Here is a 23,217-nt window from a genome sequence, read left to right as displayed (position 1 = left end):
GATAAGTGACTTACCCAGGGTCACATAACTCAGTGTCTGAGGCTAAATTTGAACTCAAGTATTCCTGCTTCTAGGATTCACAGCTGCCTCTTGAGTAAACAAATGAATCAATGAATGACTAACACCATAAGGTAAATATAAATTTAAGTAAGTCCTGTGTGCCCAGGAGGACTGTGGGCTGTGGCCAGGATATTTAAAGCATCCTCAGTCATAATGGCTAAGGTTAGAGTCACATAGGTACACACTAGGTTTAACATTGTTTCATCCCACCCTTATACAAAGCACCTTTCTTGAAAAGCAAGTGTACCCAAAGACATGCCAGAGACAGAGCATGGAAAATTGATTTGTAGAAGTCCTTCCCTTTACCACTTCTTTGTGGATGTCTAATCTACATAGTTGTTACTATGCCTCCATTCCAAAACTGTGTTGAGAAGAATTAGTTCACTATTGTTCTAGAATTGTTGTGTGTGACCTTGGGCTCTCTGATCCTCAGCATCCTCATATGTAAATGAAAGGGTTAAAGTAGATGAACTGCTAAGGTCCTTTTCAATTCCAAATCCTATTAACTTATGATCATTTTAATGCAAATAAAGCTACGAGAGGGAGAATTTATATGAGTATCCTGGCTGGGACAAAAAAAGAGATGAGAACCCAGTCAACCTCCCAATATTTTCTTTGCGCTTTATAGGCAAAACATGTTTACTCTCATTTAAGAAAGACAAGAGTTAAAAGTATGGAATCATTACAATGTTGGCGACTTCCTCCAAACGACAAAAAAAAAAAAATTAATAAGCCTGAAACCATGGGCAAAAAGGATTGGATGAAATTCAGATAAGTATCCAAATATGTAGAGACTTATCTTGATCAAACTGAACACTGTGAGCCCCACTTGGGGTGATCTCTAACACATCAATTTTAAAAGTGTGAGTCACAGGAAACTAGGGGAAGAGCAGAGGAGGACATGACTACTGAAGCACATAGTTATAGATGAAAAAAACCAAACACAGTTAAAAAACATCAGGAGAAATAAAACCATTGCCTATCCTGTTCTGACGTTTCACATACACCATGATACAACTTTGGAATGTTCAGTGAGATGACTATTTGGGATTTCATGATCATATTATTTTAAAGGTGGTTATTAAGCATCAAAATAGATGCCAGCATATCTTACAAAAACTTACTGGATAAAATTTATAAAAGTGAGGTCCTCTGATGCAGTGAAGTTAATTAACCCCATCCATTCCACAATTTAGATCTTTATAAAATAGGTGATAGCAGGCAAAGAGAACTAGAATCTGAATCATGAGACTTGAGATAAGTCATGGCTCATCTACTTGTTAGTTGTTTGACCTTGGCCAATTAATTTCCTTTATGCAGGCCTAAGTCTTCTCATTTAGAAACAGGAGATGATTGGACTAAATTATGTCTAGAATCCATTTCAACTCTAACATTCTATGATTTTCATTTTTCTAATCTATCTACACTACAGAAATTAATAACTAGAGCATAAACAGGCATCAGATGCTGCTGGTAAAAATGAGTAGCACCTTTTATTCTACGAAGAAAGACAAGCATGTACACATATAAGTGTATATAAAATAGATAAGCCTGGAGAGTATACCTAGGCATCACAGCTGTAAGGAGCTCATTGGTAAGGAAACAGCTTTTTGAATTACAGGTCATCACCATTTCTACAACTGATAGCTTTAGAGGGTCACCTATCACAATAAGTGGTTAAAAGATTTCCTTACAATCACATGACAAATACTTGTCAGAAGAGGAACCTGAATCCAGATCTTGACTCTGAGCTTGGCTTTCTAGCTGCTATGCCACAATAATGTTATAAAATTTATAAAAAATAAATAAATATAAAATAATAAATAGAAGAGGGATAGTAGTAACAGCTGAAGGATAGGGGTAGTGAATCCGGATTAATTTTCTACACCTAATTCATCATTCATCAAAGGTCAAAATGAAGAATTCAGTCTTCCTTTGAAATGGACACTGAACAAATAAGCTATAAATTCTCTCTACTCTTTCACTCTCTTAGCAGCCCTAAAATCCCTTAGTTTTCTCCATTGTCTTTGATTTCTAAGTTAGTGTGTATCTCATTTTATTAATCTTCAAACAAGGAAAAACAAAAACATTCTCTTCATCTTCATTCCTCTCTACAAAGAGCAAAATACATTTATTTTAATAGGGACCACACTTAGGCAAAACTTAAGTATATTGCATTCCAGAAAACCCTCAGTAAGAAAACCAAGTTGCAATAGCTGTTATGCACTATGGAAACAGGCCACCCCAATCCCAACTTCCTGAAGCCTTCTACAGTTCTCTAGGACTGTCTCCAGAGGGGTAGGATAAAGATGTGGTGAGAGGAACTGACCAGATCAGCTGCATCTGGGTACCCAGCTTTCCAAGGACCACACTTGGCCTTATGTATAGTCTGTCACACTGGCTCTTCTTACTCTCCACAGGAGTGGATTAAGTGAGGGGAGCTGTCTATGGGATGTGGGCACATGTTAACACTGCCATTGCATATTACACCACCCAGATAGCCATTTGAGGGAGAGCTTGGCTGCTGTTCCAGAAACAGGGCCAAAATGAAGATGAACTGCTTTTTGCCAGTGGTGTGTTCATTTCTGCAAGCATTTCTCAGTCTTCACTCGACTCTCACACAAGGTTCTTCTCTATTAGGCATGTGATTGATCGTGTGGTAAACCATTACGGGTGAAAATGAGTCATACTGAGTGGAGTATACACTTCGGCCCACTTTGTTTATGTACCTGTCAAGCTCAATAAAATATGTATTTTGTGCCCCAGAAAAAACAGATGAAATGGTATGAAAATGGCTTCAGCAAAGACTGATTTTTGATTTTACTATCTTGACTCATCAGGGAAAGGCTTATACATTGAGGCTTTGTACAATATTTCTCACACAGCATCCTGAAGTAACATTGCTATTCAAAATGTAAATATCGGGTACAGATATATTAACTGTTAAATTTGTATGCATGTGTATCTGTGTGTGTATGCATACTGATCATACAGCAGCTCCACAATTTCTCATAGAAGCGGTTGGCTGTCAGTTGCCTCTCTCTATCAAGTAGTTAATATTAATAATATCAACATGTAATAGTGCTGACCAAAATAACCCTAATTTTCTGCCACTAGTGCCTCAAAACACAGGTCCTGAAGTATAGACATCTAAATATGTGTACAAAAAAGAGGCAAAAGTCACTTTGTTGTCATACTTTTGTTGGCAATGAAGACAGTGAAGACAGAATATATTTCCTTAGAAGAATCCTTCCCATCCTGTGTTTTCTTTGGTCTTCAATATATCCATTCATACATGTGCATAATATATGTGTGTATATATATATATATATATATATATATATATATATATATATATACACACACACACACACACACACAAATATACTAAGCACACACTTTTCATTCCACAAATAATTTAATTCTCTTATTTTAATTATTTCATCCCTTCATTTCTCACCAGGCTACAATCCAGATTTCTCAATTATTCCAGGTTCCTCTCCCCTTCAGCTACCTTTTATGTGTTCTCTTGTCCCATTAGAACGTAAGCTCCTTGAGGACAAGAAGGAGCTCTCTTTATTCTTGTATTTGTATTCCCAGCACCTCATATATTGCCCAGCATATACTAAACTCTTAATAAACGCTTTTTGATTATCTGATTCAGATGCTATCTATAAGTACATATAACTCTAGCAAGAGCTGACATTGTAAAATGTAACTTACAGTTTACAAAGTGCTTTATGAGTACCGCCTCATTTCATTCTCAGCATTATGCTATAGTATAGAAAGTACAAGTATTCCTATCTCCATTTTTCACAGACAGAACCTGAAGCTTATAGAGGATAAATGACTAGGCCAAATAATTGGTAAGTGGTAGACCCAGGACTGAAATCCAGGTCCTTTGACTTTATATTGTGTTCTATCCATTGTAATTTACTCCTCTCTTGATAATATATAGTAGGTATGTATATATTTATGTAGGTAGTTAGGTAGGCATGTTTTATATATCTAATGTTTAAGATCAATTCTAACATATAATATGCTCTATCTAATAAATAACATATAGTACTGTTTTATTTATTACCTATGCTCTTATTTATTTATTATCTGTGCTATTATCTATGCTAATCATCTTTCGCTAAGAAATAATGTATCCTCTTTTCATCATAATTATTACCTGCCAATAAATGATGATGTGCTAGAATTTCACAAATATGTAGAAATTAAAAGTCAGTCAATATTTTCAAACTAAACTTCTAATCAGAACTCCCTAACTTCTCTCATGCCATTCTCCTTTTCTATCATGTCCATACTTCTCTTCACCTGCCTATAGTCTTCAAAGACTTTTGCAAGCATCACTGGATATGTGCCACCTTCCTTGACCACTGCAGCCATCATCCTTGAACTCTCCCTATGAATTCTCATATCACCTAGTAACACATTTTAGTTCTTATCTAGGCTTCAAATGCATCAATTATATTTCATTTAGTTTGGGAGCACTTTGAAGGCAATTATTCTGTCTTTTCCTCTCTCATCTGCAATGCCTAAGAGAGTGCTGGCCATATAATAAGCACTGACTAATACTGTTGATCACGTCAACCAACAGTTATCCTTCAGAGTAGAAGCATAAGTAAGGCTCTGATTCATGAACTTATTAATTATTCTTATTTGTTCTGGGTCATAAATACAGTAAAGATAAAACATAAGTGCATTTTGGAAATAGTTATACTTTTTTATATAGTTCTCGTGGTGTTTTACTATAAGCAGCAGATGTAAACAGAGTTAACTGAGAGGTATGAAAGAAAAAAATGTACTATGTTATTTTTCCCAAATAAGAAATACCTAATTCATAATACTACAGAAACAAAATTGTTGGATTCAAGTCAGTGTTTCAGTAGAATTCGGAAATGTTCCTCACCTGTCAAGGAAGTTTGGGTGTTTCTGAAATTTATTGAAATATGGCCGTTTTCAAATGTTAGATTCCTTCTTTATTGTCCACACGCAAGGTGATACCTCTGCTATTTAAGGAAACCTAGACATTTGCCAAAAAAAAAAAAAAGGAGGGGGCGGGAATAATCATATAATTCTCATTAACTTTGTATAAAAAAAATAGAGGAAAATAAGTGTTATGCTTGAAAAGGATAGGCAAAACAGAGAGGGAAAAAATGAGGAAAGAGGGAAACAGAGCAGCCAGAAATCCTCCTCCCCCTTATCAAGGGACACAATCCTAAACCACACCTCATCTGTCCCTTTGATTCCTGGAACAAGCCCCCACCCTTTAAGACCCGCCCATCCTCCCCTAACAATCCTTGTTCCCCAGACACTCTGGCCTCCCACACCTAAAACAGCATTGCCATATCATTTGGAATTTGTAGTGTTTATTCTGTTTTGCACATCTCTAAAACATTTGCCTCTCAGGCATGAGGACAATAACTATTCTTCCTGCCAAGTTATGCTCCTCTAATTCTAATTCTCGAGGAAACAGAATCCAAGATTGGGGTCTTGAGAGCACTTGCAGCATTTCCAGGCAGCACAGTCATAATTTGTGTCTGAAAAATCTTAAGGAAGGACAATAAGACTGAAAATTTAAAAAAAAAATGAAGTCAAGAAATACAAAGTTGAACTTGGGGTCAATTTACTTTTCAATGATTCAATAACCAGTGCTACTTTGGAACAAAATCTCTTATGTCCTAAAGAGGCAATGTTTAGAATAAAAGATATTATTAACAGTAAACAGATTACTTTGTCTATTTAAGTTAAAGAAATGTGATTGTTTCCAGTCATTATATCTAACTTTGAAACAAAAAGATAATGAATTTTTTTTAGCTTTCCATTGACTTACAATAAAATATCTTTAAAACTTAATGCAAGTCATTATCTTTCAAAAGTTTAAGGACTCAGTGAGATGTAAATGTTAAGAAGTTCAAAAAGGATCTTAATTTTAATTAAAAATATTGATTGCATGTGCAAAACCCTAGAATCTATAAAATATGATATTATTCTTTCTATTCATTAGACCAGGAAATGCAGCATGATGAATTTGTACTCACTTTTCTAGTAACCTAGCACATGACATTACAGATAGTTAATTTGTTCCTGTATAAAGAGTTTTGGAAATGAAGTATGCTTTGTGTGTCCAAGACCCTAATCTTTGTTCCTGATTTCACGACTGTGTGACCTTTGGTAAACACTCTTTGTGCCTGAGTTTTTCCATTATCCAAATGAGTGGTAGTCATATTTTTAAACTTCTGATCTACTTCCCAGGGATTTTCATTCAGCCATTGTATTCTGGGAATGAATGGAATAGTAGAGAGCCCAGTTTCTCCCATTCCTCCATAATGGAGATCAGATTCTTACAAAGAAACAGCTAGAGATAGTGATCATTCCTCAATTGCATAAAAAAAGGGAAAGCAAAGGGAGGATAAAAAAGGAAAGGGAGAGGAAGAAGGAGGAAAGGGGAAAATGAGGGGGGAGCTTTAGAGGCCTTTGAGCTTTTTTTTTCCTCAAAGGTTTTTGAAAGCAATTTATAATTATTTGATAGTCAATTTCATTGAGAATATAATGGCCAGAGGAAGACCCAGAAACTCACATAAAATGTTTTTTGAGAAAATTATCTGTGATGATTTATTGGATCATATTTTCCCCAAGTATAACATCCTATAAAAGTATCTTGCTTATGGAATTAAATGAAATGTCCACTTTCTAGCATTACTTGTCAAGGTAAAACAGCAGCCAGTCAGATCACCAGTACCAGACCATTCCCCAGAAGGTGAATGAAATTAATCTAGGTCAGGAGTTCTTAACCATTTTTGTTTCATGGACACCTTTGACAATCTGGTGAAACCTACAGACCTCTTCTCAGAAGAACATTTTTGAATAATTAAAATAAATGTTAAATCTCAGTAGAAAGTTAGTGTAACTTTGCTGTTCCATCCAAGTTCTTGGACCCTCTGAAATCTATCCACAATCCCGAAAGAAGTTTGTAGATCTTCGTTCAAGAACTCCTGGTCTAGGCATAATAGGTTGCACAGGGCCAGCTGCACCAATATGCAGGATTGTAGACAGCATGTTTTCTTACTTGTCTCAGAAGTGAGGTCTGGGACTTTATAAAGTCACTAATAGGTAGGCATAGATTTGAGCCACTGTTTACAAACTATTTACAATCTTCCCCCATGCCATTGATTCTCCAAGTGTTTCCACTATGGGGTTGTGAGTTGCAGAAATGCCGAGGCTGCTAACCTTCAGTTGAGATACTCCTTAAGGAAGTTACTTCCTTATTCTTGTGCTTGCTCAAATCAGAGGGAGAATTATATGTCAATCTAGCCAGCAAAGCCAGACACTTCATGACAAAAAAAAATTTTTTTTGAGTGCTTAAAAATAATGAAAAACTAAATAATTTTCTATAATTTTTGGCTATAGGTTCTGCTTAATAAAAGTTACATATTGTAAGACACATAGTGTTAACCCTCTAGTTACTCAGGTCCAGGTTGCAATGACTCACCAACATATGTTTTATGTAGTATGATCAATAAACTCCTACAATACCATATTTCTTATTTATATCAGATGTGGATAACCAGGGAGAAGTAACAAAATAATTTTCAATGGCACACAATGATTAAACTCTATCCTTTCTTTCTGCCCAAGCAGGGTCCTGTGTGCAACTGTCAAATAGGTGAAGTTTTGACCATCCTTCCTTCGCCTCCCAGAACCTTTCTCTCAAATTTAAACTCTATCACTCCATTTACTTCAATTAGTTGTTTGAATAATATTATCATTCTGATAACTAATCCAGCCTGGCTTTAAGACTACTTGTACTCTTCATTGTCTCAATCCTCCCAACCTCTGCCTCAAGTAAGGATTAATCTTATTTAAGCCCCTTAGATCACAAAAACGTATTTCCCTTATTACTGGCATGTGCCAAGATTGCTTTGGGTGTCTCATGACTTAATCTTTCTTGGGGATATTTTTATTTTTAAAAAGAATTATGTTAAATGTGTGGGGAGATGTTCTATTTGAAGGGGGAGGTGTATACTTTAATAATAACTGACATTAGTGTAGTGCTTTATGGTTTATAAAGGTTACAGAGTACCTGCATGACCTCATTTGATCAATTAATCAGCTACCATTTAATAAGCATGTACTAGGTACGATAATATGTGTTAGGGATAATATGGTAATGAAAGTTAACATTGATGTAATACTTTTTTGGTAAATAGTATTTTATTTTTTTTTCCAATTACATTTAAAGAAAGTTATCAACATTAATTTTTGTAAAAGTTTGAGTTTTTAATTTTTTCTCCTTTCCTCTTTCCCATCCCCCTCCCTAAGACAGCAAGCAATCTGATATTGATTACACATGTGTAATGATATAAACATATTTCCACATTAGTCATGTAATGAAAGAAGAAACAGAACAAAAGGGAAAAGTCACCAAAAAAAAGTGAATATAGTATGCTTCAAGCTGCATTCAGACTCCACAATTCTTTCTCTGGCTGTGGCTAGTATTTTCCATCATGAGTGTTTTGGAATTGCCTTGGATCATTGTATTGCTGAGAAGAGCTAAGTCAATCATAGTTGATCTTTGCACAATGTTGCTGTTATTATGCGAAACATTCTCCTAGTTCTACTCACTTTACTCAGCCTCAGTTCGGATAAGTCTTTCCAGGTTTTTCTGAAGCCTGCCTACTCATCATTTCTTACAGCACAATAGTACTCCACTACATCCATATACCACTGCTTGTTTAACCACACCCGAATCGATAGGCATTCCCTTAATTTCCAATTATTTTCTACCACAAAAAGAGGTGCTATAATTATTTTTGTGCATGTAGCTCCTTTCCCCTTTTTTATGGTATCTTTGGGATATAGACCTAGTAACGGTATTGCTGGATCGAAGGGCGCAGTTCCAAATTGCTCTCCAGAATGGTTGAATCATTTTACAACTCTACCAACAAGGTATTCATGTCCAAATTTTCCCACATCTTCTCCAACATTTATCATTTTCCTTTTCTGTCATATTAGCCAATCTGATAGATATGAAATGGTACCTCAGAGTTGTTTTAATTTGCATTTCTCGGATCAATAGTTATTTAGAGCATTTCTTCACATAAATATTGTTAGCTTTAATTTATTCATCTGAAAATTGCCTGTTCATATCCTTTGACCATTGATCAATTGGGGAATGACTTGTATTATTGTAAATTTGACTCAGTTCTCTATGTGTTTGAGAAATGAGGTCTTTATCAGAAATATTGCCTGTAAAAATTGCTTCCCGTGCTTTTGCTTTTTCTCTAATATTGGTTGCATTGGTTTCGTTTGTGGAAAAACTTTTTTTAATTTAATGTAATCAAAATTATCCACTTGGCATTTCATAATGTTCTCCATTTCTTGTTTGATCATGAATTCTTTCCTTCTCTATAGATCTGACAGATAAACTATTCCTTGCTCTCCTAATTTGCTTATGGTACCACCCTTTGTGTCTAAATCCTGTGCTCATTTTGACTTCGTCTTGTATGTGTGAGATGTTGGTCTATGCTTAGTTTCTGCCATACTATTTTCCAGTTTTCCCAGAAGGTTTTGTCAAATAATGAATCCTTATCCTAGAAGCTAAAGTCTTTGGGTTTTCAAAAAGTAGGATACTAAAATTATTTACTACTGTGTCTTGTGTACTTTATTCCACTGATCCACTACTCTGTTTCTTAACCAGTACAAATAGTTTGGATGATTGCTACTTTATAATATAGTTTTAGATCTGATATGGCTAGGCCACCTTCCTTTGCATTTTTTTTTTCATTAATTCCCTTGATATTCTGGACCTTTTGTTCTTCCAGATGAATTTTGTTATTTTTTCTAGCTATATAAGAGATTTTGGGGGGAGTTTGATTGATATGGCACTGAATAAGCAAATTAGTTTAGTCAGAATTGTCATTTTTATTGTATTAGCTTGGCCTACTCATGAACAATGGACATTTACCCAGTTGTTTAGATTTGACTTTATTTGTATACAAAAGTGTTTTATAATTGTGTTCATATAGTTCCTGTGTTTATCTTGGCAAGTAGACTCCCAAATATTTTATATTGTCCACAGTTATTTTAAATGGAAGAAGTTTCTGACTGGAAAAACAAAACAATGACAACAACAAAAATGGGCATTATCACTATGTATGTACTTCTCTTCTGCAACTTATTAGATGATAAAAATGGCAATTCTTAAGGTTAAGGCCTATATCGTGCTTTGTGTTCTTCCTCCCCCAAGGGAGTGACTTGCACATAATAAATGTTTAATAAATTTGATCACTTGAATAAAGTCACAAAATCACATGTGGCTCCTGTTTGGTTTCTTTTATTTGTTTCTCAAACAGTCCCACATTCTAGTTTTTACTGCTTGTTCTAAAATGGAGTATTTCATACTGCAACATTTAGAAGCATTGATCTTCTTTCTGAACCTTAACTAGAAGTTCTGCCTCTCCCCACATAGTTTCTTATAAACCAATTTTGAATGGTCTAAATTTACTATATATAGTCACAATCAACTTTAAAAAAAATTTAACAAGGATGGCAAAGGTCTTTTTGAGGATAAAGTCATGGCTATCACACTGAGTGATCTAACTTCTCCAAGTTCAAATAGCCCAAAATATCAATGCTCAAGCTTAAGGAGATAGAAGTGAGGATAGATTTAAGGAATTAACAATCAATATTATTTAGAAGAGTGTCATTTGGCTTTAATATGGGTCAAAAGACAATAACTGTAAATGTATACATAAACAAAGGATCACAGGATTTAGAGGTTGAAGGCATCTTAGATAATATGTAGTTCAACCCTTTAGTCTACTGATGAAGAAACGAAAGCCCACAGTGGAGAATTCAATTCAATAAACATATATTAAGCACCTACTATGTGCCTGGCATTGTGCTAAGTTTTGGGGATAAAGAAAAAGGCAAAAGACAACCCCTGCCTTCAAAAAGCTTACAATCTAATGACAAATGTCAAAGCCTGCAATAAAATAGATAGGAAATTGAAGATTTGGGAATAAAATCTAGGTCTTCTGACTCCAAACATGATTGTGGAAAAGTCTCTGTATAACATCCATGGTGGTTGGACTTTTGGTTCCAAGATTGGTCTATTTTCTCACTAAATTAATTAATTATTAATTATCAATTAAATGTCTAAATCAATTTATGCTTGGTATAAAACAGAACATCTTGCACCTGTGTAAATAAATCATTAATAAGTATCATTATCAGATTAGACTTAAGCTTCATATAAAAATATTTACTTTTTTTTGCCTGTAGTCCTTAGACATTTACCCCTGTAAATGACAATAAATTTAAAGATGTCACTAACAACACTAAAATACTAATAATCTTGATGCTTTTCTACATTATTTATTAGAGGCAAAATTACAAAAAAAACCCCCACACTTTCTAAGTTAAGTCATATTTCCTGGAACAAAAATGTAATTGAATTTCACATTTTTAGTTGTGAGTCTATCCTCAGTTGTGAAGCTATCTTTTCAATAGCCGCACCACTAGAGATGATAATCCCCTGCAGGACTGTCTTCTCTGTTTAGTTCCCTTACTGAATAACCCCTTCTCTTGCTAGGAAATTAATATCAGTTTAATGGTATGAGACCATGATTGAAAGAGACCTGGAGGTGAAGTATGTTTTCTTTAATTTCCTCTGCAATGGCCATGGTTTTGATTGTAGAACAGAAGGTATGGATTTATAACATGATGTGTGATTGAGCAACAGCTGTCAGCAATAGAATTCTACGAAATTTTCATAATGAAAACTCAAACCATGCAAAATGTACCTGGCTTTGGGTTTCACTACAAAGCTCCAAACTCAGTCTAGATTTTGGAAAGATCTGGTCTGAGTTATATATTTTTGCCAACCTCAATCCCCTCCACTCCGACTCTCCCACCTCTTCCCCATTTCCGATCATTGTTTCTATAAGCAGAGCCCACTACAGTCTGTCATTTGTACCTTTGTGTCTCTAGGCTGTCTTTCTTTGCTGTGATGGGATGTTGCCTTGGGATGTGGAATGTTGGATTTTTTTTCTTCACTTCCCCAAAATATAGGCCCAAAGGATGAAAAAGGATTTGATTCTTTTATCTATCAAATATCAGAGACTATATGAGAGTATATTTCAAAACCTTTCCCTTTCTCTTTCAAAACCTTCCACCTTCAAAAGAGACAGGACCTGGTGAGTATCTCTCCCGCACGACCTCTCGGGCCACACACTGCCCCTCGTCCCGCCGCTGCTGCGGCCATGCCCCGAAAAATCGAGGAAATAAAAGACTTCCTGCTGACAGCTAGGAGAAAAGATTCCAAATCAGTCAAGATGAAGAAAAACAAGAACAATGTGAAGTTTCAGGTTCGCTGCAGCAGGTACACTGGTCATCACAGACAAAGAGAAGGCAGAGAAACTTAAACAATCCCTGCCTCCTGGTTTGGCTGTGAAGGAGCTGAAGTGAAGGAATCATTCAATGTTCCACCTGTATTAAAATGTAGGGGGGGAAAAAAAAATAAAAAGAGACAGGACCTAAAAATGGTACAAAATATAAAAGGCTGTCATACCTTACCAATTTAATCATTACTGTCAGTTATTGAACAGACTGTTAAATCGGAAGTCCAGAAGCCTGAGTTCTGTCAGTCAAGTGGTAGAAAGCTATTTTCACTCCTCTGCGTTATTGTTCATTATAACAAATGGGGTGAAAATAACCACAACTTATTGAAAGGTTAATTAGCTGATATTTACACAATAACAGCCACATTGTAGGATAACTAACTTTGATAGACTTAGCTCTTCTCAGCAATGCAACAATCTAAGACATTTCTAAAAGTCTCATTATGGAAAATGCTATCTACATTCAGAGAAAGGACTGTGTAGTTTGAATGCAGATGGAAGCATGCTATTGGGCAGCTAGGTGGCACAGTGGATAGAGCGCTGCCCCTGAAGTCAGGAGGACCTGAGTTCAAATTCAGCCTCAGACCAAACACTTGACACTAGCTGTGTGACCCTGGGCAAGTCACTTAACCCCAATTGCCTAAAAAGCAAAAAAAAAAAAGAAGAAGCATACTATTTACTCTTTTTTTTTCCTTCTATTTTGTTTTGTTTCTTTTTTCTTGTGGTTCCTCCTATAGATTCTAATTCTGTTTTACAACATGACTAATGTGAAAATATGTTTAATAGGAATGTATATGTAGAGTTTACATCAGATTGCAGGCCATCTTGGGAGGGAGGAGGGGAGAAAGAAGGAGAAAATTTAAAACTCAAAAGCTTATGGAAGTTATTGTTGAAAACTAAAAATAAATTTAGTAATAAAAAAAAGAGATCCCTCCCAACTCTGACATTCAGTGATTTTGGGATTCTTCATTTTAAATTTTCAAGAAAGAAATGTAGGCATTCCACGCATGAGATCCCCATTTTTAAAATTCTAGCTCTCACTCCAAGTGTAACTACCTTACCTAAACAAAACAGTAAGTCTGCAGAGGGCTTACCTAATCTGAATCTGAACTAGTAATCATACTTGGTTTGTATGTAATTTAAAAAAAATTCCCTTTCATTCTTTTCATATTGCTGTGGTTCAAATTGTTATGACTTAAAATGAAGGTCATGAAAAGATAAAGCACCTAAATACCGTTTTCTAATTTTGTTAATGTTTCCAGCTCATTTCCTATTTTCCTGCTGATATTACAAAATCCCTGCCAAAAGTGTTCAGGCAAGTAGAGGAGATTTAAATAACGGACATCCGATCTAAACTTTTGTGGATAATTAGAGGACTGAGTATCTTGAAGAATAAGGTCATTTTTTCTTATTACTTACAAATAGTTTACTTCTATGGATGTTTTATTACCTAGTGAGGGAAACAACACACTGCAGAAAACACTGACACACTTTTAAGAGTATTCACTTCATATTCTGGAGAACCAAAACCGCCATAAAATAACCCTTTTCATCAACTATGCCCAAAATGTATTTGTTTCTCTGTGCTTAAGGAAAAAAAAGGGCGGGGGAGGGAGCCAGCTGCAGAAACAGATGTTACTAAAATATCTAGCTATCACATAACCAGCCCAATTGGAACTAGATGTTTCTGGTCCCATATAGGAAGAACTTTCAAATTCTGCCATGGTTGCAGTAAAATTGATAAAGGGATCAGAAATTATTTATTCATCAGGATGTATATATCACTTCCTGCAGACTTGAACTTGAGTAATCTACATTGTACTTGGCCATGTCATTCAGCAACCAGCCCTACCCACCCTTCCCCGATGCAAAAAACACTCAGTCTGGCAAGTTGGGGAGAGGATTGTCACCCCACACTCACAAAAATCAATTTTTAAAAACTGGCAGTCATTTCCCGTTTGATTTCCTTTTTTAGTTGAATTGAATTTCCTTCCTACTTGAGATATACTAACATTCGTCAGGCGCTTGTTCCTAACTATAAGAAGTTGAAGAAAATGGAAGTTATGTAATAGAAAAATGTTTATGACTCAGAGAAGTGAAACAAATTACATGTGTCATCATTCTTAGCATCATATATTTAGAGGTATCTGAAAGGTATCTGAGCAATCGTTTGGTCCAACCCATATATTTCACTGAAAGGGAAATGGAGGCCCAAAAAGGGTGACTTGCCCGAGTCTACACAGGTACCAAGTTTAAAAACAAAACAAAACAAAGCTAAGGTTTGAACCCATGTTCACCTAGTTAAAGGACCATAGATCCAGAGCTGGAAGGGACCTCAAAGGTCATGTTGCCCATTTCCCTCATTTTTACAGAGAAGGAAATTGAGGCCTGAGGAGGTTGAATGATTTGCTCCAGATCACAGAGGTCACAAACAACAAAGCTGGGATCTGAAGTCAGTGTCCCTGATTCCCAAGCCAGATTTCTTTCTACTGTGCCATTCTGCCTCAGTTTCTCACAAAAGGTGAGAACATTCATCCCTATCAGAAGACTTATGTTTAAGCTCCAACTCAAATGCTTCATTGCCATGTGACCCTCCAAATCACCTTTAAAGAAATACGCTTCTGGGGGAAAGATCACAGAATTTGGGAGGAGAGAACTTGGGTTCAAATCTTTGTTCTGCTTCTTACTACCTTTATGATATTAATCAAATCACTTGACCTCTCTGGGTCTCATTTTCCTCATTTGTAAAATGGACTAAATGGTCTCTTAAGTTCCTTCTATTTCTAAATCTATGATCCTATACTCCTTTAGTCTCCTTTCTTCCTTGATGTAAATAAAGAACTGTATAGTTACTGAGTTCAAATGACATTAAGATATTATTGGAAAACGTTTCCATGAGATGAAGTAGCTACTTAATGGGATTTTCTAGCATTCTCACTATGCTTGATCTATTTTACATTTTATAGTACATGAATAAATAATGAGCATAGGACAGAGTAAAAGGCTCATAATCAATAATCATAATATTATAATCATAGTGATGCTGATTGAGGAACAAGGCCAGCCACAGACAAAACTACAAAGTAGTCAGATTGTATTTCCTGCCCCCCTTGCTTCCTTTTCTATTCCTTTTTCTCCACTCTATAGTGTCTCACATGTTCTTTTTCTTCATCCTGACCTCCTATAAAATCCCCCCACCAGGGAAAGATCTGGTAATCCTTTCACACTAAGACTGATAAGCCATAATACCTTACTTCTCTCTGGACATTTTTTAAAATTTTCTTGGAGGAGAAAGGAATGATGCTTCAGTTAGGGAAACAAATGGGAATGAATATGTTTAACTCCAGGTCTCCCCATTCCTAAAATCCTTCACTTGATCTTGCCATCCATTACACAGTCATATCTCTTCTCCTTTTCATAGACAACCTCTAGAAAAGAGATGTGTACATTCTGTGCTTACATTTATCCACTTCTCACTCACTTCTAAACCCCTTGCAATCTGGCTTTCTATTCTGCCACTATATTGAAAACACTCTCTGCAGGATTACCAGTGCTAATTCAATGACATTATCTCAGTCATTGTAATACTATATGACCTTTTGTACATATCTTGATCTCAGTGATCACCCCTCTTCCAAATACTCTCTCTTGGCTTCCATGATACTACTTTCTCTTATATCTTCTATTTATCTGAACACCTAGATCAGTCAATCTTCTTTGCTAGATCATCATACATCTTTTATCTATTAAATACAGGTTTCCCTGAAACTCTCTTCCTGGTTTTTCCTCTTCTCCCACTTTATTCTCATGATGATCTCACCAGGTATCATAAATTTAAAGATCTTTTCTAAAAAGATGACTTCCAAATCTAGGTAAAGCTCTATTCTTTCTCCCAAACTCAACCAATTCCCTGCTAAACACTTCTACGTGTCCCTTCAGCATCTCAAACTCAACACCTCCAAAACAAAACTCATTTTCCTCCTTCTTCAGCACGTCCTTCCTCCTATATCAAGTATCCATCATCTCTCCAGCAACCCAAGTTCATAACCTCAGAGTCATCCATGACTTTCGTTCCTCTTCCTCATCTCCCACATTCAATCAGTTACCAAATCTTATCACATCTATGTTTACAACATCCATAGGACCTGGATCCTCTCCATTCAGTTAAAACCTTAGTTCATCACTACTCTCAGACTACTGAAATAACTCCCTATTTGATATCTTGGGGTGTAGCCTCTCCCTTTTCCATATAGCTCTCAAATAAATAATCCAAAGATGTCCCACTCACCAGTCAAGAATGTTTCCTGGTTCCCAATCACTGCTAGGCCAAAATAAAAAATTCCTACATAGTAATCTGGTTCCCATTTTGCTTTCCCAGTTTATTTCAAAATATTCCATTTCATGAACCCTATATTTTAGCCAAACTGTCCCAATAGTTTTGCCCCAGGCTTGGCATTCCATCTTCCATTCCTATACCTTCTCACAGAATGTCTTCCATATGTAAAATGCATGCCTTTTTTTTTTTACCTCTCTCTCACAAAATCCCTAGCTTCCATCCAAGTTCAAGTCAGGTACTATCTCCTGTTTGACTTTTTTATTTATTTACCCAGCTGGCTGTCGTACTCTCCTTCCTCAAATTATCTTTTCCTTTTTCATGTGCACATCATATATCTTATTGAATGTAAAATCTTTCAAGGAAGGGACTATCTTGTTTTTCTCTTTAAATCTGTCAGTACAATGCTTTGCAATAAAGATTTAAAATTTTTTTTAATTAAATTTAACAAGATATTTTTTTTCTGGTATTGAAGAGCTTACTTCATGTAGGTAACTATCTACTCATAAATCCAGCTCTGGGGGAAATAGGTGAAAGATGGTAGCAGCTGAATCAAGAGGATATAGGCTAGTGTCTCTAAATGGTGAAAATAATAGAATCCACCTCACAGGGTTGTTATGAAGATCAAGTGAGATAATATTTATAAAGCAGTTACCATAGCATTGGGCCCACAGTAGATATTATGTAAATGACATCTATCTCTGGAGCGAGGTTGGGGGTAGAGTGAGTGGGGAGAAGTGAATGGAAATGTGAGTTGTAGTGGAGGTAGAATCAATTAAAAGAGGCAACTGAATGGATAAGTAAAGTGAGGGAGAATGAGGAGTGAAGGATGGTTCTAACATTGTACTCCTGCGTGAATAAAAGGGTAGTGTTAGCCCTGACAGAAACTGTACTTTAGGAAAATGGGTGAGGTTGAGGGAAAGATGATGCTATTTATTTAAGACACATTGAGTTGGAAATGCCTACAGAAATCCAGTTCAATTTGTTCAATAGACCGTTAAACAAAAATAGAAATTATTATTATTAATAATAATAGTGATGATTAGCACATTTATATAACAAAGTGTTATCTTATTTGATCCTCACAATAACCTCGTGAGGTAGGGGTTTTCATTACCCCTACTTTACAGATATGGAAATTGTGGCTGAGAATGGTTAAGTGACCTGCCCAGGGTTATGCTGCTAGTTTGAGACAGTTTTTGAGTTTGGGCCTGTCAGAATCACCTTATTCACTATGCAACCTAGCTATTCAGTAAAAAACAGATTAAGACTATATATAGACATCAGAAAATTATCTGAAAAGGGGTGCTAATTAAATCTATGGGAACTTATGAACTCCCTGAGATAGTGTAGAAAACAATTAGCCTTTATTAACATTTATTAAGAACGTACTATGTGGTAGGCATCGTACTTTACGAATATTATCTCATTTAATAAGAGAAAGAAGAAAAAAGGCCCAGGACAAAATCTTATGTTGTACTCACAGGTAAGGGTATAAGATAGGAATGATAATTCAGAAAAAGAAATTTAGAAAGGGGTGGAAAGTCAGGAGGAAATCCAAGAGAAAGAATTATTATGAAAACCCAAAGAGGAGAGAATGGCCAGGGGGAGAGGATGATCAAGTGTCAAATGCTGCAAAGAGGTAAAAAATGATGAGTATGATGAGAAAAGACTCACTGTTGCCATTAGCAGGAAGGCAAAAACCGTTTATTAAGCGCTTACTATGTTCTAGGCACTGGCGATAAAAACAAGCTAAAACAAAGACAGTCCTTGGCCTCAAGGAGTTTAAATTATAATGGGGGAAGACAGTGGAAAGGAAGCTGGAGGGGGAGATTTCTGTTCCCTTTAGGATTTTGTTGAAATACTGAAAATCAAATTTCAGAATCATACTCTCCTTATAAAATAATTAGAGAAGAACTCATGATAATGAATAATTTTTACAGTATTTATCCACACCAGGAATTTCAGCTTTTGCCCATATTTCATATTTACTTTTACATGTATATCTTATTTCTTTTGATACAATGTAATTGGCATAAGGGCAAGGATTGTTTCATTTTTGTCTTTGTTTCCTCATGTATGGGAACAAAGCAAACATCTAAATGATCATTGAAACAGACTGAGTTTAATTTAATTAGTAAGTTATGCTGGACACAGATTTTCTACTTGTCACCATGGCTTATAGGCTAGTTGTTCTAACAATAGGTGTATAGGCTTATTTAAAAGTAATAAAATGTTCATTGCCATCTATGTTTTCTCCCCAGCTTTAAAGAAAAACACTAAAGTGAATTCTTCCCACTTTTCCTGGAAAAGTATATTGTCCTTCCCATAAAGATTATCTTTGCCTGAAGTTCCTATTCAGAGGTATATTTAACAATAAAACAAATAAATTGAATGGGCTAAACATGAGTGAACATGTGAGATTTTTCACAGCTGAGGGCAATTGCTATCTATTCCGGATAGATGATAGGAAGGAAGGAAGGAAGGAAAGAAGGAAGGAAGGAAGGAAGGAAGGAAGGAAGGAAGGAAGGAAGGAAGGAAGGAAGGAAGGAAGGAAGGAAGGAAGAAGGAAGGAGGGAGGAAGGAAGGAAGGAAGGGAGGGAGGAAGGAAGGGAGGAAGGGAGGGAGGAAGGGAGGGAGGGAGGAAGGAAGGAAGGAAGGAAGGAGGAAGGAAGGAGGAAGGAAGGAAGGGAGGAGGAGGAAGGAAGGAAGGAAGGAAGGGACAGTGCCAGGTACTAAGCTAAGTGATTTTTACAAATATATCTCATTTGATCCTCACGATAACCCTGGGAGCACTATTGATATCTCCATTTTACAATTGAGGAAACTAAGACAAATAGAGGTTAAGTGACTTGCCTAGGATCACACAGTTATTAAGTGTCTGAGGCTGGATTTGAACTCAAGTCCTCCTGACTCCAGGCCCAGAGCTTAATAATAATAATAATAATAATAATAATATTAATAATAATAATAATAATAATAATAATAATAATAATAATCTATTAATTTGATTGATATTTGGTTGATATTTCTAGCATATTGTTCATGTTTCATGTGTACTTATTTTGAGTATTGATAATATTAATCTACTGAACCAAAGTCATGAAATTATATTCCACTACATACTTATAACCACTCCATGTGTAGGCATTATTATACATTTAACCTATGAGGAAACTGAGATACAGAGGGTTTAGGGATCCCTAAGATCATAGATTTTAAGCTGGAGGGGAATTTAGTAATCATTTAGTTCAACCCCTTCATTTTGCAAGTGAGGAAACTGAGACTCAAAGAAATTTAGTGAGATGCCCAACATGGCACAGATAGAAAGTGGCAGATTCACCTGAGGGTACAAGAAGCTAGCAACATATCTACAGTGGAACCCTCGTTGTCCTCCTCCCACTCCACTAACTGGCCTCCTTAACCAAGAATGAAAAAGACATTTCCTCTACCTGTGGATATCAGCTGCAGTTCTCTGAAAGGCTGCTTTTGTGACTTACATGTTTCAGCCCTGTTTGAGGGCAGGGTTGGGGCGGAATCATCTGAGCTCACAACTAGGTGTATCTAATACTTTGACCAGCCATATAACAACTGTGCCAAGGCCCTCAGCTTCTGACTTCCCTATATCACTTTTTTTCCCTTAAAGGAGCAAGTGACCACAAAAGGCCACTAATTAGAGAAAAGTGATTCTCCATTCAAATCCAAGCATGCAAATGGTTCAAGCAGGAAGTCCCCAAACTTTGCAAATGAAGGGGTTTCTGTTCTGATAGCTCTGGAGGGCATGTTGTTATGCTCTCTGCAGTTGGAAGGGAAGAGTCGAGGTGATTAAGTGCTACATACATCGTAAATGCTCAGTAATAATAGGCTATGTTCCATGGTTGTTAGTCACACACAAGGTATGCCTTAGGAAAAATTTGTGCATGAGCAATTGTGGAGCAGAGACCTGTAATAATCATCAAATGGACCATACAGAGCAAGAAGACACACAGATGATGGTACTTAACTGAATGCATTTTTTACCTCCTGTTCCCTAGAGTACTGATTTTGGAGGACTGAGGATGCACAGTGGATCTCTGAGATTACCAGAGCCTAAAACACAGAAAAATTTGCAATTAAAGCCAATGACTGGAATGTGACCCAAAAGAGAACAGGGAAAAAATGAGCAATCCAGAATGTCTCTAATATTACATGTCTTTTATAAAAAATTAGGAGTAGAAGGGAAGACCTTTGGCTCCTGCCTCCACTCCTGCAGGGCCTGAGGAACAGATATAAATGCCCATCCCATCATGAAAGTATTTTAGTTCCTGGGGGTCTTCAGCAACCCAAAACAGGTGATCTAAGGTTTTGTTGGTGGTGTACACACAGTAACCTTGATCCCAGGAGACCAGAAATTATTGGACCAGAAATCTCAACTTCTGTTATAAAGATTCTTAAACCTGCCAAAGTACCCATTCAGTAGGAAGAGAGGAATGTGTCACTGCCATTAAAGAACCTGGAGGAAAGTGGATGATTCCTCCTGAAGTCAAAGAATCCATAGACAAAAACAAAATGAGACTGAAAGATCCCTTAAAGATACCAATAGCAGCTAGACATCCTTCTATGAATCTACTGCATTGTAAAAATTTTGACTTTTACACAATTGCACATCCACATGACTCCACTGAAGGCTACAAAACTTCTTACCTGGGGGCAGCTAGGTGGAGCATTGCCCCTGGAGTCATGAGGATCTGAGTTCAAATCTGGCCTCAGACACTTAACACTTACTAGCTGTGTGACCATTGGCAAGTCACTTAACCCCATTGCCTATCCTAAAATTAATTAATAAATTAATTAACTAATTAATTAAACTTAAAAAAATTAAAGTGAACCCCTCAAAACTCCTTAAATGGATGCAAATACTGTCTTGATTCGAGAGAACACTGAAGGCAAGTACTGTGGCATTGAGCATGTGATTCTTGATGGTATTGTACAGTATATCAAATTCATCACTGAAGACGCAAGTAAACGTATTGTCGAATTTGCCTTTGAGTATGCTAGGAACAATCATTGAAGCAATGTGACTAGTGTACAGAAAGCAAATATCATGCAAATGTCAGATGGCTTTTTTTTTCCAAAAGTGCAGGAAAGTTACAGAAAACTATAAAGATATTAAATTTAATGAGATGTACCTTGATACAATATGTTTGAATACAGTACATGATTCGTCCCAGCTTGATGTTCTTCTGAAGCCAAACTTATATAGGGAATCCTTAGTGATTTACATGCTGGCCTGATTGAAGGCCTTCATGTGATACTAAGGGGAAACATTGGTGCCAACAGAGTCACAATCTTTGAATCAGATCATGGAATTGCCCCAGACATTGTTGGGAAGGACATCACCAATTCCACTGCCTGCTTCCGAGTGTTATGATGATGTTGTGGCACATGGGGATGTATGAACACATGGCAGAAATCAAAACCACTTACTATTCAAAAATTATAGATGGAAAGAGCTTCACAAAAGATATGGGAGGAAACAACAAATGCTCAGACTTTACAGAGAATATCTGCTGCCAAGTAAAAGACCTAGATTAAAGGAAAGCTTCTCTTGTTATGAGCTTTGCAGCTATCACCACTAATGGACATAATAGAAAACGCTATTGCAGATAATCTACCATCTGTATTTACCATGCATACCAATCTACCATGCATATTTCTTGACAGAGTAAACATTCTAAATTGGGCCTTTTCTTAATTGGTTCTGTGCCCAGGCACCCAACTGATCCTCCAATGCCTACTTCCAGGGGATTTTTTTTCAAATGTTTTGTTTTATTTATTAAATGTCTCTGTGTGGTGGAAGTGCTTTGTATATTGTAAGGATGGATTTCTGTCCCATCATTTTCCATTGTTAACCATTTTACACCTCAATTAAAAAAGCTTTTTTCCCCCCTGAACTGAAAGACTTGCTGTAGATATCAAGAAACTGTATTAACAAGAGAAATTGTTAATTTAAAAAGAAAACTCCTATTTTCCTCAGAGCGTGTAAAGTAAAATGGAAATAAAACAGTTACTGACCTAGCACAAGATGACATTCTTATAAAAATAAATGGGCATAAAAGGAATTTCTTGGGAAAGTCACATCAAGGAGGATATAGATGATACATTCTAAAGTTGTATAGTGAGCTAAGAAATAAAGATTTACTCTCCAAAAGATTTATTGTATGCATGAATAAAAATCGCAATCCCAAGATAAATTGACTCAGTAAACTATATATATATATATATAATATATATATATATATATATATATATATATAATATGTTATTGAAAACAAGATAATCTACGCAGGACAGATAACATTCTAATCCAACATGGTATTTTGGAGTTTGTTAAGTTGGTATAATATTTCTTTGCTTATAGTAGCACTTTCA

The 23,217-nt window shown here is 36.1% G+C and overlaps 2 pseudogenes; both read left to right on the top strand.

Annotated features, from left to right (window-relative positions):
* Positions 1-12,335: 12,335 nt before the first annotated feature.
* LOC110200127 (large ribosomal subunit protein eL38 pseudogene) lies at positions 12,336-12,592 on the top strand (annotated as a pseudogene).
* A 6,619-nt stretch (positions 12,593-19,211) lies between these two features.
* On the top strand, positions 19,212-22,380 carry LOC110200130 (isocitrate dehydrogenase [NAD] subunit alpha, mitochondrial pseudogene; annotated as a pseudogene).
* The last annotated feature ends 837 nt before the right edge of the window (positions 22,381-23,217 follow it).

The sequence above is a fragment of the Phascolarctos cinereus genome, unplaced genomic scaffold, assembly GCF_003287225.1.
Source record: "Phascolarctos cinereus isolate Bilbo 61053 unplaced genomic scaffold, phaCin_HiC Scaffold_7;HRSCAF=346, whole genome shotgun sequence".
NCBI lineage: Eukaryota > Metazoa > Chordata > Mammalia > Diprotodontia > Phascolarctidae > Phascolarctos > Phascolarctos cinereus.
The sequence above is the reverse complement of the archived record's forward strand: the minus strand, read 5'-3'. Positions and strand labels throughout refer to the sequence as shown.